The sequence below is a fragment of the Lactuca sativa genome, chromosome 5 (genome assembly GCF_002870075.4).
Source record: "Lactuca sativa cultivar Salinas chromosome 5, Lsat_Salinas_v11, whole genome shotgun sequence".
NCBI classification, from domain to species: domain Eukaryota; kingdom Viridiplantae; phylum Streptophyta; class Magnoliopsida; order Asterales; family Asteraceae; genus Lactuca; species Lactuca sativa.
Genome location: NC_056627.2, coordinates 18,239,512 through 18,254,428, shown reverse-complemented (window position 1 = coordinate 18,254,428; position 14,917 = coordinate 18,239,512).

Genomic DNA, 14,917 nt, shown 5'->3' with positions numbered 1-14,917 from the left:
TGATCCTAGAAACTATCACAGCTTCCGGTGTATTATATAATAGCACAGATTCAATGCAGCCAAATGGAAACACACAGCTGATCTAGAAGGACTATATCCTACAGAGTACCAAAATGAATTAATATTTCCAGGAATCCCACCTCATCTACCCTTACTATTGTCAAATCCAAAATAGCAGAAATCACAAGCCCTAGCGACGAATGAACCTCAACTTTGCTTTAAGCCCACGAGTGTCCAACTGCTACGCCTGAAACTGAAAACCCTACTCGATGTTTGACTCCTAGGAAGGCAAAACCACTCCAAACCATTTCCACAATGAGTTAACTTCATATTCGGAATCGCACAAACCTATCCTTCCTGAACAAATTTATGGATACCCGAAACATATACGCCCGATCACTTACCGGTACCGAAAAATCCTCATCGAAAACAAAATCAGCTCCAGACTCAAAAACTCAATTAACCAATGCTCGAACGATCACCAAGTATGCTTAACCTTATTGATGGCTACAAACCGAACCGAGTTCTCACATGACATTATCCCCAACCCACTATGATTTCCTAAGTATTAAAAATGTTGAGGCCCACTCACAAGCCTTAAACCAACCCCATGATGATCCAAATCATCCTAGAGAATACCATGAGCCAAGTCATAGACTTCCTCCCTATTGCCACCACCTACCAACCTAGTTAATGCTACGGATGGTTTATAGTCTTATAACACTTCAACAACCACGTCCTATCCTAGTGAATGCTACGGTTGCTCTATAGTCTTACATCACTCCAACAACCGCACTCTAACCTAGTGAATGTTATGGTTGCTCCGTAGTCATACATCACTCCCACAACTGCACACTAACTTGGGGAATGTTATGGCTGCTCCGCAGTCTTACATCACCCCCGCAACTGCACACTAACTAAAAACTCTAAGTGTCAAAGCCTTGTTCTACCGAACTCTGTCAAGTGTTCAGATCGTGCTTCAAACCCGAAAGCCTTCGTCAGACAAGAATAGGCAGAGGGTCCTAACGCAACCCTCGACCTGAACCTAAGCATGAATCCATATCATTTGCTCTGATGCTTATCACTGACCAAATAACACTACTTCTTGCTTAACTCTGAACCCTCTTACAACTAGAACTGGCTCTTTAATTGACGGACCTTCCTAGTTAATCCTTAATCAGCCAATATCTTACCCACACCACCCGATTAGGCGTTTGATGTGTGTAAAACCAACTAGTTTTAATCCTACTAACTTAAACACAAAGACAAACACACGAAAGGCAGTGTACCTATCGATTAGCAGTTTAGTTAAGGTAAGTAGGGTATCGAACACAGGGAACGGTAAACAATTAAAATAAATGCTAATATTATCTAAATAAAACAAGTAATAGAAAGGGGGTTTTCTCTAGTTTTGCAAGACTAGAAACTTAAACAATTAACTAAAACTTAAACTAAGAAACTAAGAGCTAAGCAAATAAAAATCAACTAAATTCAATAATAAAGAGGACTTCTGTTTAGTTCGACTCATTTGTTCCCATGGATGATTTCAATGTATCGGATCAATTCTTTATTGGCTACCGACTAAGATGATTAGTTTCATGTTCGCTATTACTAATCCTTAGGAAACAAATTAACTCAAGCAGTGGCTAGTTGTCTAAATTAACGGATTTCCTAGTTATTAATTCGGGTTAAATAAGACTTGTAATGGTTAATTAAATTGGCCCTTCAATTAACCTCTTTTTGATGTTCATCAAACAAGCTCACACATTAACTTACCTATCTTCTAGTTAATTCTAGTTTCACATTCGTTATTCCTAGACATACAACTATGTGGTCACAATAAATCATATGAAATTAATAACTAAGAGATGTTCATACAACTTAATTACTAATTTATTAGCAGAAGAATAGTTATTGTTAACACATAAGGTTCATTAACAATCTTAATAAAACATAATCACCAATTAAAATTAATCCTAATCAAATAATCAATCCATGTTCACAAAATTGTCTACCCTAACAGAAGAATAAGTTTTTAGCTCATGATTGCAGTAAACATAAACTCAAAAACGAAATCAAAGTATGTAAACATGATTCAAATCAAAAGGTTACTAAGAATAAACCAAAATTGTCTTGATTCTCTTCACAATTGAATGTAGGGTTGATTCTTCAGTTCCTCACGACCTAGCAGCACTTCTAATCGTTTCTCAGCCTCCTAGGGTTTCTCTCCATGCTAGGGTATCGTTCTGAAAGTCCCTTTATATAGATTTTCACAAAACAGAGGCTACTCAACGAGTCCAGTGACCTACACGCCGAGTACATCACTTAAAACCCGTGTACGGCAAGTCAGCGCATCCAGAATTGCGAAAGTTCGATACAACTCGCCGAGTAATCGAACCTACTCGCTAAGTAAGTTTCGAATCAGCATTTTCTCAAAACACAAAAGTCGTCCAAAATTGTGTCTACTTTTCAGAACATTTTGAATCTCGTCAATCGGAGTTACGGTTCATGAGATATGGACAAAACACTGACGAGGGGTCAAGCTGTCCAGCAACATCCTTCTTTCTTCAAAATCCAAGATCCAAGCTTCCAATCGCTAGTTCCGCTTCCTTTTCCATCCGAGCATGTATTTGTTACTGAAAATGAAATATTTAAGCTAATTAAGCACCTTTTGTTCATTAAATGAGATAAAATCGACATAAAGTATTAAGATAATGCATGAATTTTATAACTAAATATGCCCATATCAGCGTTCAAGGCCCCACCGGCCAAACGATAGTCTCCTCCACACTCATAATCCTGACCTATCTTTGATTTTTCTCAGTCTCAAAGAACCCTGGCGATCCCTCCAAATATGTCGATCCAATACTCTAACAAGGGCTCAAATTCTAAAGTGGCTCGCACTTGGAATTATCCCCGGCAGCCCCAAGTGACCATCCCTCATTTGGATTCATCTACATTCTGATAACTTCATAATCACTGGATTACCTAGCCATCCTACAATCTTCCCACCTAATCACCATAACATTGAGCTTACTAGACTAAGATCTCATGATCAAACGATATCGGGTGCTCACACCCCAAAACAGATGAAGCACTTTACTACTCTCGACCAGGATTGTTGTATCCTAAAGTCCTTCCCTTCTACAACCCCAACTGATGACAAGGGTACCAAAAGAGCCACAATTGGAACAGATAGATAATCACTTCAATTTTCTTCCTACTACCAAAACAAACCCGAGTCTGCTATAGACCATAATTCCACAATCCATCAATTCACGGAAATGTACCCAGAAGCCATGATATACCATAACAAAACATGACGATTGATTGTCACGATAATTGACCTCCAAGTATACAACCCAAAACCTTTGAAGCATCCCCATCCATTGACGATGAATGAGAACAACCAACGATAGAGAATGCACTGAAAACAACCCAACAATCTAAAGTTTTCCGCTAAATTAAACTCATGCAGGACTACGTATACCCAACCCTGAAGTTGATTGATAGATCAACCACTAATTATCTTAGACTATAGGTAGCAATCTATATCCTACTGACGAATCCTTCAAAAAACGATATTCAACCCAAGTGACCCAAACGGCTCATGACCTAGATATCAGCGAACCCGAAAGTACCACTGACTACAATGAGCTCCCTGACCAACAACTTCCTGCTGTAAAAACGACTTGTGCATTCTTGAGCTCATACAACAAAGGTTAACTTGCTTTATACCCCGTCTTGACCACATCTTGAACTAAAGCCTCACATATCCGGACCACAAATCCCTGCAACCCATTCTCCTGAAACCGCAAACTCAAATAGATCGATGATATTTCAAATAGCATGCCTAATTCTCCCCCACTTGGGTTCAAATTATCACCAACTAACGTTGCAGACAAACCCCGCTCAAATCAACTCATCCGGATATATACCATCCTTGACTCTTGGAATATATAACACAACGCAAGATAATCTCCCAAATAAAGACCCAACAACTCAAGGACATTTCAAATCTCAAATGGAGACCTCAGAAACTTCCCAGACCTAATGATGTGCACGATAGTACCCACTAATTTTATAATTTATAACCTAACTAACTAACTAACTAAAATGCACCTAGGTAGTGTACCTAGTCGAATTATAGAATAGTTTGGTAAGTCGGGTTTCGGTCACAGGGAACGGTGTTGACTAATTAATTTATTTACTACTAAACTAACCTAATTACTAATGAGCTAAAAAGGGTTTTTTTTTATCTAATTTTGCAAGTTTAGATGAACTTAATTCTTTAACAAAAACTCAATCAATAAACAAAACACTTATGTTAGTTCGAATCCGCTTTCACTCAATGGTTATACATTAGCTGTGACTATTACTGTTGGTTACCAATTAAAGAAGTATTAGCAATTTAGTTCTAAATCTACTAATTATTAATCGATTCATGTAAATCTATGTGTGGTCACACAGTAGTTAACACAGAATCAGTTATTAAATAAGATTGGAGCCATGAAATATTGATTAATCAAAACACAATTACAGTCATAATATGAGTTCTCTAACATAGCTTAATTCAATGATTCAATTACTTATCTAAGATTGGTTTGAACTTAGCTCTAATAAACTAGTGTTCACTATATTATTATGTATTCAAATTCATGCAAATTTGCGTTCACTAACTACACAGAACAAGAATTTAAAGCAATCAAATAACTAATTCAAGCATGCTAGGTAAAATCAATCAACACAAGCGTATCACCAACAAGTAAAGTCAAGTCTAATGCATTAAAACCATGAGTTCCAACTTCATCTAGCTAACAGAAGCAGCTAGTTTTAGCTGGACATACTAACAGCTAAACAAACAAAAACTGTAATCAAAGACATGTTTAAGTGTACCAATCTATAAAGTCAAATTATGAACTTCTTCTTCCTTGGTGTTAAAACCAACTTCCAGATCTTCTTTTCCTCTGAATTTCGTCTCCAAGAACCCTTCTAAGCCAGCCAAAAGTCTCCCCAATCGTAATGGGCAAAGATATTTATATTCTATTCAAATTCACCGTTCACTTCGTGAGCATTTAAAACTCACGTCGTGAACTCGAGGTAATCGTGATCGGCAAGGATTCCTTCACCCGGATGCTTATCTTCTATCTCTTTTTACTCACGTCGTGAACCATAAACTGTTCACGTCGTGAGTACGTCTTTTTTGGGTGTTTTTCTTGTCTTTCAAGCCTTCAACCTCCAAAGTTCCATCCTTTAACGCTTTTAGTCCCTTTTCTTCAAAATGTCTTCTTTTTGGCTGTAAAATATAATTTAGTCTGATAAGTACCATTATTCTATGCAAATGACCAATATATATATAAAAATGTATTTAAATATTGCCTAAAAATATGTATAAATATGGCAATATCAAAATACCCCAAGCTTAGGCTTTGCTTGCCCTCAAGCAAATCTAATTATTTAAACTCAAACCTTCATCACTAACATCACATAGAACAATCCAATTCCAGCTCAGCCATTATGCCAAGACCTCAACGCATGTATTTGTGTCTAAATTTTTTCCTAAAGTACCCCCATACTTTAAATACTCACAATCTTCATAAAAAATTACCAACTTCTTCCGAACAATGCTCATTTTATGCAACCCTCCGAATCCATCCTTAGAAAGCTTTTTAACCTCAAGATACTTTTGGTTAAGCTACCTAAGCATACATAATCTAGAAATTACAACTTTAGATACCACAATAGAGCTCTTGGAATTCTTCACTTCTTTGATATTTGATCTTTGATTGCTTTGAATTCACCACATTTATGATTTTTGGTATCTTCAACTTTTGATTCTTTGGAATTTTGATCTTTTGATCTTCATACTTTGATAGCTCCAAAAATCTTCAAGAATTTTTCAGTAATTTCTCTCCTTTGTTTTACATATATAGCTCACTTTTTTATATATATTTCACTCAAAAACCTACATGCTTAAGCAGGGGCGCTTAACTTCAACCTTTATTGGTTAAGACATATCTTTCCTGGATACATTTCAGGTTCAGGCTGTTAAACATTTTGCATTCCTCAAATTAAGCAGGGTCATGTTTTTGTTCCATGATTTCACTAAAATAAGGGAGGCCACAAATGCGCTATAATGTGTATTGGCTCAACTAAACATTTGAACTCTTATCGGATCATCCCATATAACACTAACAACTATAGCTCAAATTATTAGTACTAGATCTAATTATTAAAAATTTTAAAATTTACTAAATTATCTAGCAATTTACTTTTTCTACCCCTACCCACACTTATTTCATACAATGCCCTCATTGTATGCTTAAAATAATATAAAAATTAAGAGAAGGGAGAAAAAGGAACAGACACCCCTGGGATAGTGGCGTGATCATCTCCAAAAGTGCGGATAAAATGTGCATCTTGAATACAGACTTTGAGAAATAGAAACTTGGATCTTGAACACGTGAGATAAGTAATGTACCGGCAAAATATAGAATCGAGTCTTCAATCTTCAACAAATGTGGTGCAGAAAAACGTACAAAATGGACATAACAATGTGGGAAAGCATACGCCACATTGCATGGTAGATAAAATGAGCCATGATTATCTTCATAATATTCCCAAAAAGAATGGTGGTGAACCACATAATGAATATGGAAAAATAAGACTCCTTTTATGAAAATTACAAAGTCACGACGTGAGTTTATGAAAATTCACGACGTGAATTCGATGTGAAGTGGGTTCTGGAAAGTCACCATATACTTACTCACGAGGTGAATAACAAAAGGGTCACGACATGAAAATTGGAATCTCAGAAATGTATTTCTTCCAACCTTTCTTTCAATTCTTATATTCAACCCCATGTCTTAATGGATTAAGACTCTTCTAACCCTATTAATTTCGACTCCTCTCTCTAACTTTCTTCTCACTTGACTCAACCCACACTTAATTTAAATTATGGGTCTCGTCTCTATATTTTTAACATTCCCAACTAAGCACACATGCACTCGTATCTCGACATCCTTTGTATGCGCTCCTAGCAATTCTGAAAAATAACTACCAATAAGAGAAAAGTAACATAATATCTTAACAGTTTTACAATCCCAAACAAATAAAAATAAAAACAAAATAAAACCAAACCAAACAAAACTAAAATAATAAAACTAAAATAAACGATCAATCATCCTCATCATCATCGTTCACCCCGCTAGTGCCCGCTCCGTCGCCTCTTGGCATCCACAATTCTTCCCACGTAGGAATATAAGGGCATTGAGGTGGCATGGTGGGTGGTCGCACCACATTCATATGAGAGAACATGGCTTCAATCATTTGGGTGTTATAAGTCATCCCACCGCGTAAATTATCCAAGTAAGAACCCACCCTATAGCTGGGATCGTCCCATCTCCCCCTGGGTTCTCACGTTTCTTCTTCAAGGCCTCGGTTGTTGTTCGGGCTCTTCGGTCGGTTGGTCCTCACCCTCACTATCGCTGTGCGGTATCCTATAATGCGTCCCATAATTGACCACAACTCGTATGGTCTCAATATATCCCATAGAAAGTTCGTTCCCTTGTTTACACGTAAGTGTCCATGTAACCGCAGGGATGAGCACGCCATAAGACTTGGCTAAGTGGGTAACAAAATGGCCACCACAGATTGGGCTCCCGAGTCGGGAACTTACTGCATATTATGCCAAGTAATGAGCTAAAAAGTAGGGAGGATTGCAACAAAACCCCGGTTGTAAAATAGACCACAAGAAAAATAAATTAATCCTGGTGACCTTATCTCCAAATTTTTTATGGTGGATGGAGAATGTGATCAGCCTGTGCAGCAAACGGTGAATGGGTGATTTAATGCTGCTTTCTGGTGACACACCGGAGTTGAAAACACCAAAGGCAATATTGCTCCAAAACTTATATCCCATCATTCCCCCGGAATAAGTACAGGTGGCCTCCTGTAAGAACATAGAAAACTCGGGGGTCACGGTCTCGTGGGCCTCATATAAACCCATCCTCCATGAGAATTCTACCAAACTGCACTCTCTATATTCCCCACCCAAACGAAAGACCAATGCTTGTGAGTAGTTAGGGTCTTAGATATTTTCATGGAACACCACAGTAGAAAAGAATTCAACGCACAATTCCTTGTAAACCCTTTCCTGGATGGCGAACAAGTTACTCCATCCCTTGCATGTAAATGAATACCCGTTTCCCATAAAAGTTTTGGTAAGAAACGAGTTTAGTCTTTCAACTAGTCCAACCTCCTGAAGCCTTTGCCAATTAACTGTTGGGGCATTAGCAAACTCTCTGTTGTGTAACCATCCCAATCTAGTGTTGTATCGGGCGAGAATGTCCCTAGATATATTTGTCGGGAATACGTAAAACGGGTGCAAATTAGCAATCCCGCCTTGTTCGTCACTAACCCCGTGTCTAGGTGTCATTCTTCTGCAAAAATAAACAAGCAACAAACACAAAACAAAATATCCAATATTTTAGATAACCACAGAACAGTTTTCTTGATGCACCGAACTCACATCGTGAGTCCTATGAAACTCACCTCATGAGTTCGCTATTCACAGCGAGAAATGGTCTAAAAAATCAGAAATCGGGACTTAATTTTTTTGTTAAGGTTTACTCATAAACCGTTTTTAAGCACAATCAAGTAACAATTTATGGATGAATAACACAATTTGGGGCTAAATTTCTACATTGACACATACGAAAAACCCTAGCCCCTAAATCAACAAACTCGTGAAAAACAACAAAAAGAAATGCAAGACGTTTACCTTAAAGGAGAGATTACGTAAGCACACTTTGATTAAGGCCAAAATTGATGGGGGGACCAGGGGACCGTCTTCACTTCGTGAGAGTAGAAAAGTGGTTTGGTCAAATGATTCTAAATTGTTTAAGCTGTGGTCCCTTGTTTTTCAAAACTCATGTCGTGAGTTTTTTTGGACTCACCTCGTGAGTTTTTGTGGACTAACATGGTTGGCCATCTTCTTTATCAATAACGGACTAATAGAATTATTAGGCTAAAATGCCCCTCCCTTATGCATTATGGACTCACGGGGTGAATTTCTTCACGCTCACCTCGTGAGTTCTGTCTGATTGAAAAGTATAAGCCGAATGAATAATTCTTCTAATTTTACCACTTAATTTAGGAACACTTTCACTTAACTTTTTATCACTTAATTTGGATGTTTAGATGATTGAATGTCTAAAAATGCAAAAACTAAATTAAATGCAAAAAGAAAAAGAAAATTCAAACCGAGCTCGGTTTGCCTCCCGAGAAGCGCTTCTTTTTCTTGGAGTCATGAGCTGGACTCCGTGCCTCCTACGTTGAGTCATCTGAAGAGTCCACCACTAGGATCTTTTGTTCCTTGAAACACCTCTTGTAAGCTTGAACTCGTCTTTTGTACGCCTTTTTCGAATTTTCCTTTTTAGCTTTGACCTCGTCTTCATCAAGCTTGCGTTTGGTTCCTTTAGTCTCTTCCTTACACTCCATAACATTCTTCTCTTCTTTCACCACTGGATTTGTTACTTTTGAAGTAACCTCCTCTTCATCACTCGTCATCTCATCATCTTCCTTGCTCACCCAAGAAGTTGGACTCGTGTAGGCAATGACTTCAACTAAACATGGAACAGTTGCTCTCGGTTTTGTTCTTTTAACTTGTTGAATTATTGTGATTTATTCTTCCATGAGCTTCCCTAATTCTTCAAGTTCATTGTCTTCATCAATGTTATAAACCTCTTCTTGATCATGATTCCCTTGAAAGCCATCTTCTATCCCAAAAATTTCCTTTTCATTACCAACCCTCAAGGTGAGCTTAGATATCAACAAGAGCTCCAGCAGTGTTTAATAGCGGTCGACCAAGAATAATCGGTACATTGGGATCTTCTTTCATGTCCAATACCACAAAGTCTATTGGAAAAACAAATTTCCCAATTTTTACTAAAATATCTTCCATAATGCCCCGGGGCTGTGTCATTGAACGGTTCACCATGTGAATAGTCATATTTGTAGCCTTCAACTTCTGAATATCCAACTTCTGATAAAATGAATAAGGCATCAAATTATGCTAGCCCCAGAATCGGCTAAAGCATAAACCTTCATGTTGCTCCCAAACTCACATGGAAGAGTGAGGCGTCTAGGATCCCCCATCTTCTTAGGTATTTCCCCAACACCGCTTTTGAGCTTTGCTTACTTAGGATCACTTTTGAATTCTCCTTTAATTGGTGACAAGTGTCTAATAAATCTTGTAAGAACTTAGTATAATCTGGAATTTTCGCAAGTGAATCAATAAAATGAGTATTAATAGGAATACCCTTTAATTGTTTGATAAACTCCAGATGTTCTCTCTATAGTGGACTGAGATTAGCTCTAGACGGGAATGGAAAAGGTGGTTCATAAGCTGGAACAAATATGGAATTCTTCTGTTCAGATTGAGCCCACGATGTGAGCATAGCGGGTTCATGTCGTAAACTGGGTGTTCCAGCAACTTCTTCATTTTCGAGCTTTGGATTCTTTGGCTTTGGCCGGGCTGTTGTGGCTCCACTTATAAGGCTTCTAGGAACTCAGAAATGGCCTCTTCTTCAATATCTATGGCCATCACATGATATTGGGTTTTGTTTTCAGGATTTTTCGGGAACATCTTCTCATTAACCAAAGTGGTAAGTTGACCAAGTTGTACTTCAAGGTTATTGATGGAGGCTTGTTGATTCTTTATTAATGCTTGCTGATCTATCATCATTGCATGATGATTCTTCATTATACTTTTTTGTTCTTCCATTGCAGCGTCAGTAGCATCATGTCTTTTTTCTGAAGCTTCCATGAATTTCATCAACATGGTCTCTAATTCTGATTTCTTCTCAACTAGTGGTTGCTCTCTTTGGTAGAAGCCCCAGCCAGTTTACCTAAATTTCTCTTCTTTTTGCTTCTTATATTCTTGGTAAGGCAACCACTCCTTCTTTGGTTTTCTCCAATCTTCTTCATACTTGTCCCCACTTGAGCAACATACTTGAGCTTTCTTGTTCCCATATTCATCCATATTGCAATCCTTTGTCAAGTGTGGGCCACTACATCTCTCGCAACCAACTTGAATTGCATGAATTGATTGGTGCATTTTAGTCAATCTCCTATCCATAGTGCTAAGCATTGCCATCACAGTAGCCATCTGTTCAGTTTGTGTACCCCCACCACCTTTTATTCCATCACGCCATGGGTTGTGATACTCACGAGAGTGCCTTGAAAACTCTTCAACCAGCTCCTTGGCCTGATTTGGGTTCTTCTTCGTTAGTGGTCCTTGCGAATCAAGGAGTTGTCTAGTCATGACATTCACCCCATCATAGAATATTGACATCTCCTGCTGAATATTGAGGTCATGTTGAGGACAATTCCTTAACAACCCCTTGTAATGTTCCTAGGCCTAATGACTCCCACAGATTTTGCTCAAAGTTGGCAATTGCCTTCTTGAGTTTAGAGATTTCGAAGGGTGGACAAAACTGATCTAGGAATCTCTCACGCAACTGGGCCAATGTAGTGATTGTACCAGGTGGGAGTGCCTTTAACAAGTCTTTTGCTACTCCCATGAAAGTGACTGGTAGCATCCTTAGCAAAGCTGTCTCCCTTGGGATATTGGGAGTATTAAAATAATCCGCAATATCGTTCACCTCGTCTAAGTGTTTGAAAGCATCCTCATGATCTTTCCCGTAAAATGGGATATCCTTAAGTGTAGTAAGGATATGTCCCTTCAACTCGAATGTGGCATTGGCAGGAATCCTAGGATGTACTAAACCTAACCCCATATCATCTCGAATGCGCTTCTTGTAGTTCCCCATGGCCATGTCATCAACGTTTGCCATCTCGTTCTCCAGCTCGTTCTCGGGCTCACTAGTATGTAATTCAAATTCAGGCTCAGTATCGTACTCGGACTCGGCTTGGATGGGTATTTGATCTAAGTGTTCAAGCTTGCTCTTGTTCTTTGAAGATGAACTTGACTCCTCCATTTTCTTCTCTGACTTCCTTGAAAAGGCTGATTTTAGTTCTTGTAAGGGTGTCTTCTTTGGTGTTTGGTCTTCCTTCATGCTCTTATCCTTCTTTTTGTGAAGTGTAGACTCGGGATCTTCAAGTGGTGGCACCAAAGGTGTGTTGGATCCTCTGGTCATGAACCCCTGCAAAATAATCAAAGTAAAAAACATAAAACTGAACAAAAACTAAAAAAAATTACCTACTGACAGTCCATCATGACGTGGTACAAGTTACCACCTCGTGTTGTCGTAGAAAAACTAATAGAAAAAAAAACGAAGAAAAAAAAAACTAAACTCACGACGTGAACTTAAGGTTCACGACGTGATCCTAGTACTTTCTAAAAAAACTAAACTACAAAAGTAACTTTTTGCAGGTTTTACCCCACAAAAGGATCGATCAATTTAAAGTAAACAAAATAATAATTAACTATGCCATTCCCCGGAAACGACGCCAAAAACTTGATGTGCACGATAGTACCCACTAATTTTATAATTTATAACCTAACTAACTAACTAACTAAAATGCATCTAGGCAGTGTACCTAGTCGAATTATAGAATAGTTTGGTAAGTCGGGTGTCGATCACAGGGAACAGTGTTGACAAATTAATTTATTTACTACTAAATTAACCTAATTACTAATGAGCTAAAAAGGGGTTTGTTTTTTTTTATCTAATTTTGCATGTTCAGATGAACTTAATTCTTTAACAAAAATTCAATCAATAAACAAAACACTTCTGTTAGTTCGAATCCGCTTTCACTTAATGGTTATACATTATTTGTGACTATTACTGTTGGTTACCAATTAAATAATTATTAGCAATTTTGTTCTAAATCTACTAATTATTAATCAATTCATGTAAATCTATGTATGGTCACACAGTAGTTAACACATAATCTATTATTAAATAAGATTGGAGCCATGAAAGATTGATTAATCAAAACACAGTTACAGTCATAATATGAGTTCTCTAACACAACTTAATTCAATGATTCAATTACTTATCTAAGATTGGTTTGATCTTAGCTCTAATAAACTAGTGTTCACTATATTATTAGGTATTCAAATTCATGCAGATTTGTGTTCACTAACTACACAGAACAAGAATTTAAAGCAATCAAATAACTAATTCAAGCATGCTAGGTAAAATCAATCAACACAAGCGTATCACCAACAAGTAAAGTCAAGTCTAATGCATTAAAACCATGAGTTCCAGCTTCATCTAGCTAATAGAAGCATCTAGATTTAGCTAGACATACTAACAGCTAAACAAACAAAAACTGTAATCTAAGACATGTTTAAGTGTACTAATCTATAAAGCCAAATTATGAACTTCTTCTTCCTTGGTGTTAAAACCAGCTTCCAGATCTTCTTTTCCTCTGAATTTCGTCTCCAGGAACCCTTCTAAGCCAACCAAAAGTCTCCCCAATCATAATGGGCAAGGATATTTATATTCTCTTCAAATTCACCGTTCACGTCGTGAGCATTTAAAACCCACGTCGTGAACTCAAGGTAATCGTAATCGGCAAGGATTCCTTCACCTGGATGCTTATCTTCTATCTCTCTTTACTCACGTCATGAACCATAAACTCTTCATGTCGTGAGTACGTCTTTTTTTTGGGAGTTTTTCTTGTCTTTCAAGCCTTCAACCTCCAAAGTTCCATCCTTTAACGTTTTTAGTCACTTTTCTTCAAAATGTCTTGTTTTTGGCTGCAAAATATAATTTAATCTTATAAGTACCATTATTCTATGCAAATGACCAAAATATATTTAAAAATGTACTTAAATATTGCTTAAAAATATGTATAAATATGGCAATATCACCTAACCACCTCTATCATCAAGAATCCCATGCAAATGCACGGGCAATAACTCTAATAGACCATTCATAGAATTGATTCTTTATCTAAGAACAATTGGACTACAACAAAATTCGCCTTTGATTCCCTGGCCTTCACTCCATCGTGAGAAGCAATCATACAACATGAGGCATTATCCTCATAGTCGAGACACAACAAAAGTTTTCATTCCTGATTCACTTTTCCTGATCATCTGGAACAACCTGCCAGAACACACTCTAACTAACTCAAGGAAAGCATACCCCTGTTCCTCATCTTGTCCAGTCTCCACAAAATGACTTTCTTTCTACACATGAAAATTGGAAGAACAGAATCCTCTCCAAGAAAATGACATCAATATCAAGACTGCAATCCTCAAGTTGCTCATCCCAACCGCTCCCTCATTAAGTTCCATGACTCAGACTGGCACTACCTCAAGTAGGGCCCCAAGACCTCAAAATCAACTACTCATCTAGGTCTACACCATTCAACCCTAACTGACATAGCCACCAAGGTCCAAACAATCACCTATCTCGTCTATTTCCCGAACAGCCATAACCGAAAAGCTGATACTACCCAAAATGCTGCAACAGATTCGTGGTGCCAAAACATGTTCCTACCCTTAAAATATCCTTAGAAATTTTGGGACTTTCCTTGATTTGAGTATGGATCCTGTGCTTCTATTAGTATGGGCCTAATACTACCTTCCTCACTTATCTATACTTTCTTAGAATTATCCAGAATCCTTTAAGTCACTTCCTCATAATGATACCATCCCAAAATCTGCTAAACATCGCATCACTCGCACTAAAGCGCTTCCTAGGTTCTCCTAGGACTACCACATCACCCTGTCATTAGCTGTTGAAGGACCTCTACTAATGTCAGTTAACTACTTCATGATTACCATCTCAACCCAACAATGGTTAGACTCAAACGAGAGCTGCGCAATAAGGCCAAGTCAACCACTCTAAGATTATTTAACCCTCGCTACATGTAACTTAACATATTCATGCGATAGCTAACTCACATCAATATAAGCCCTATAAAGCACAAAACA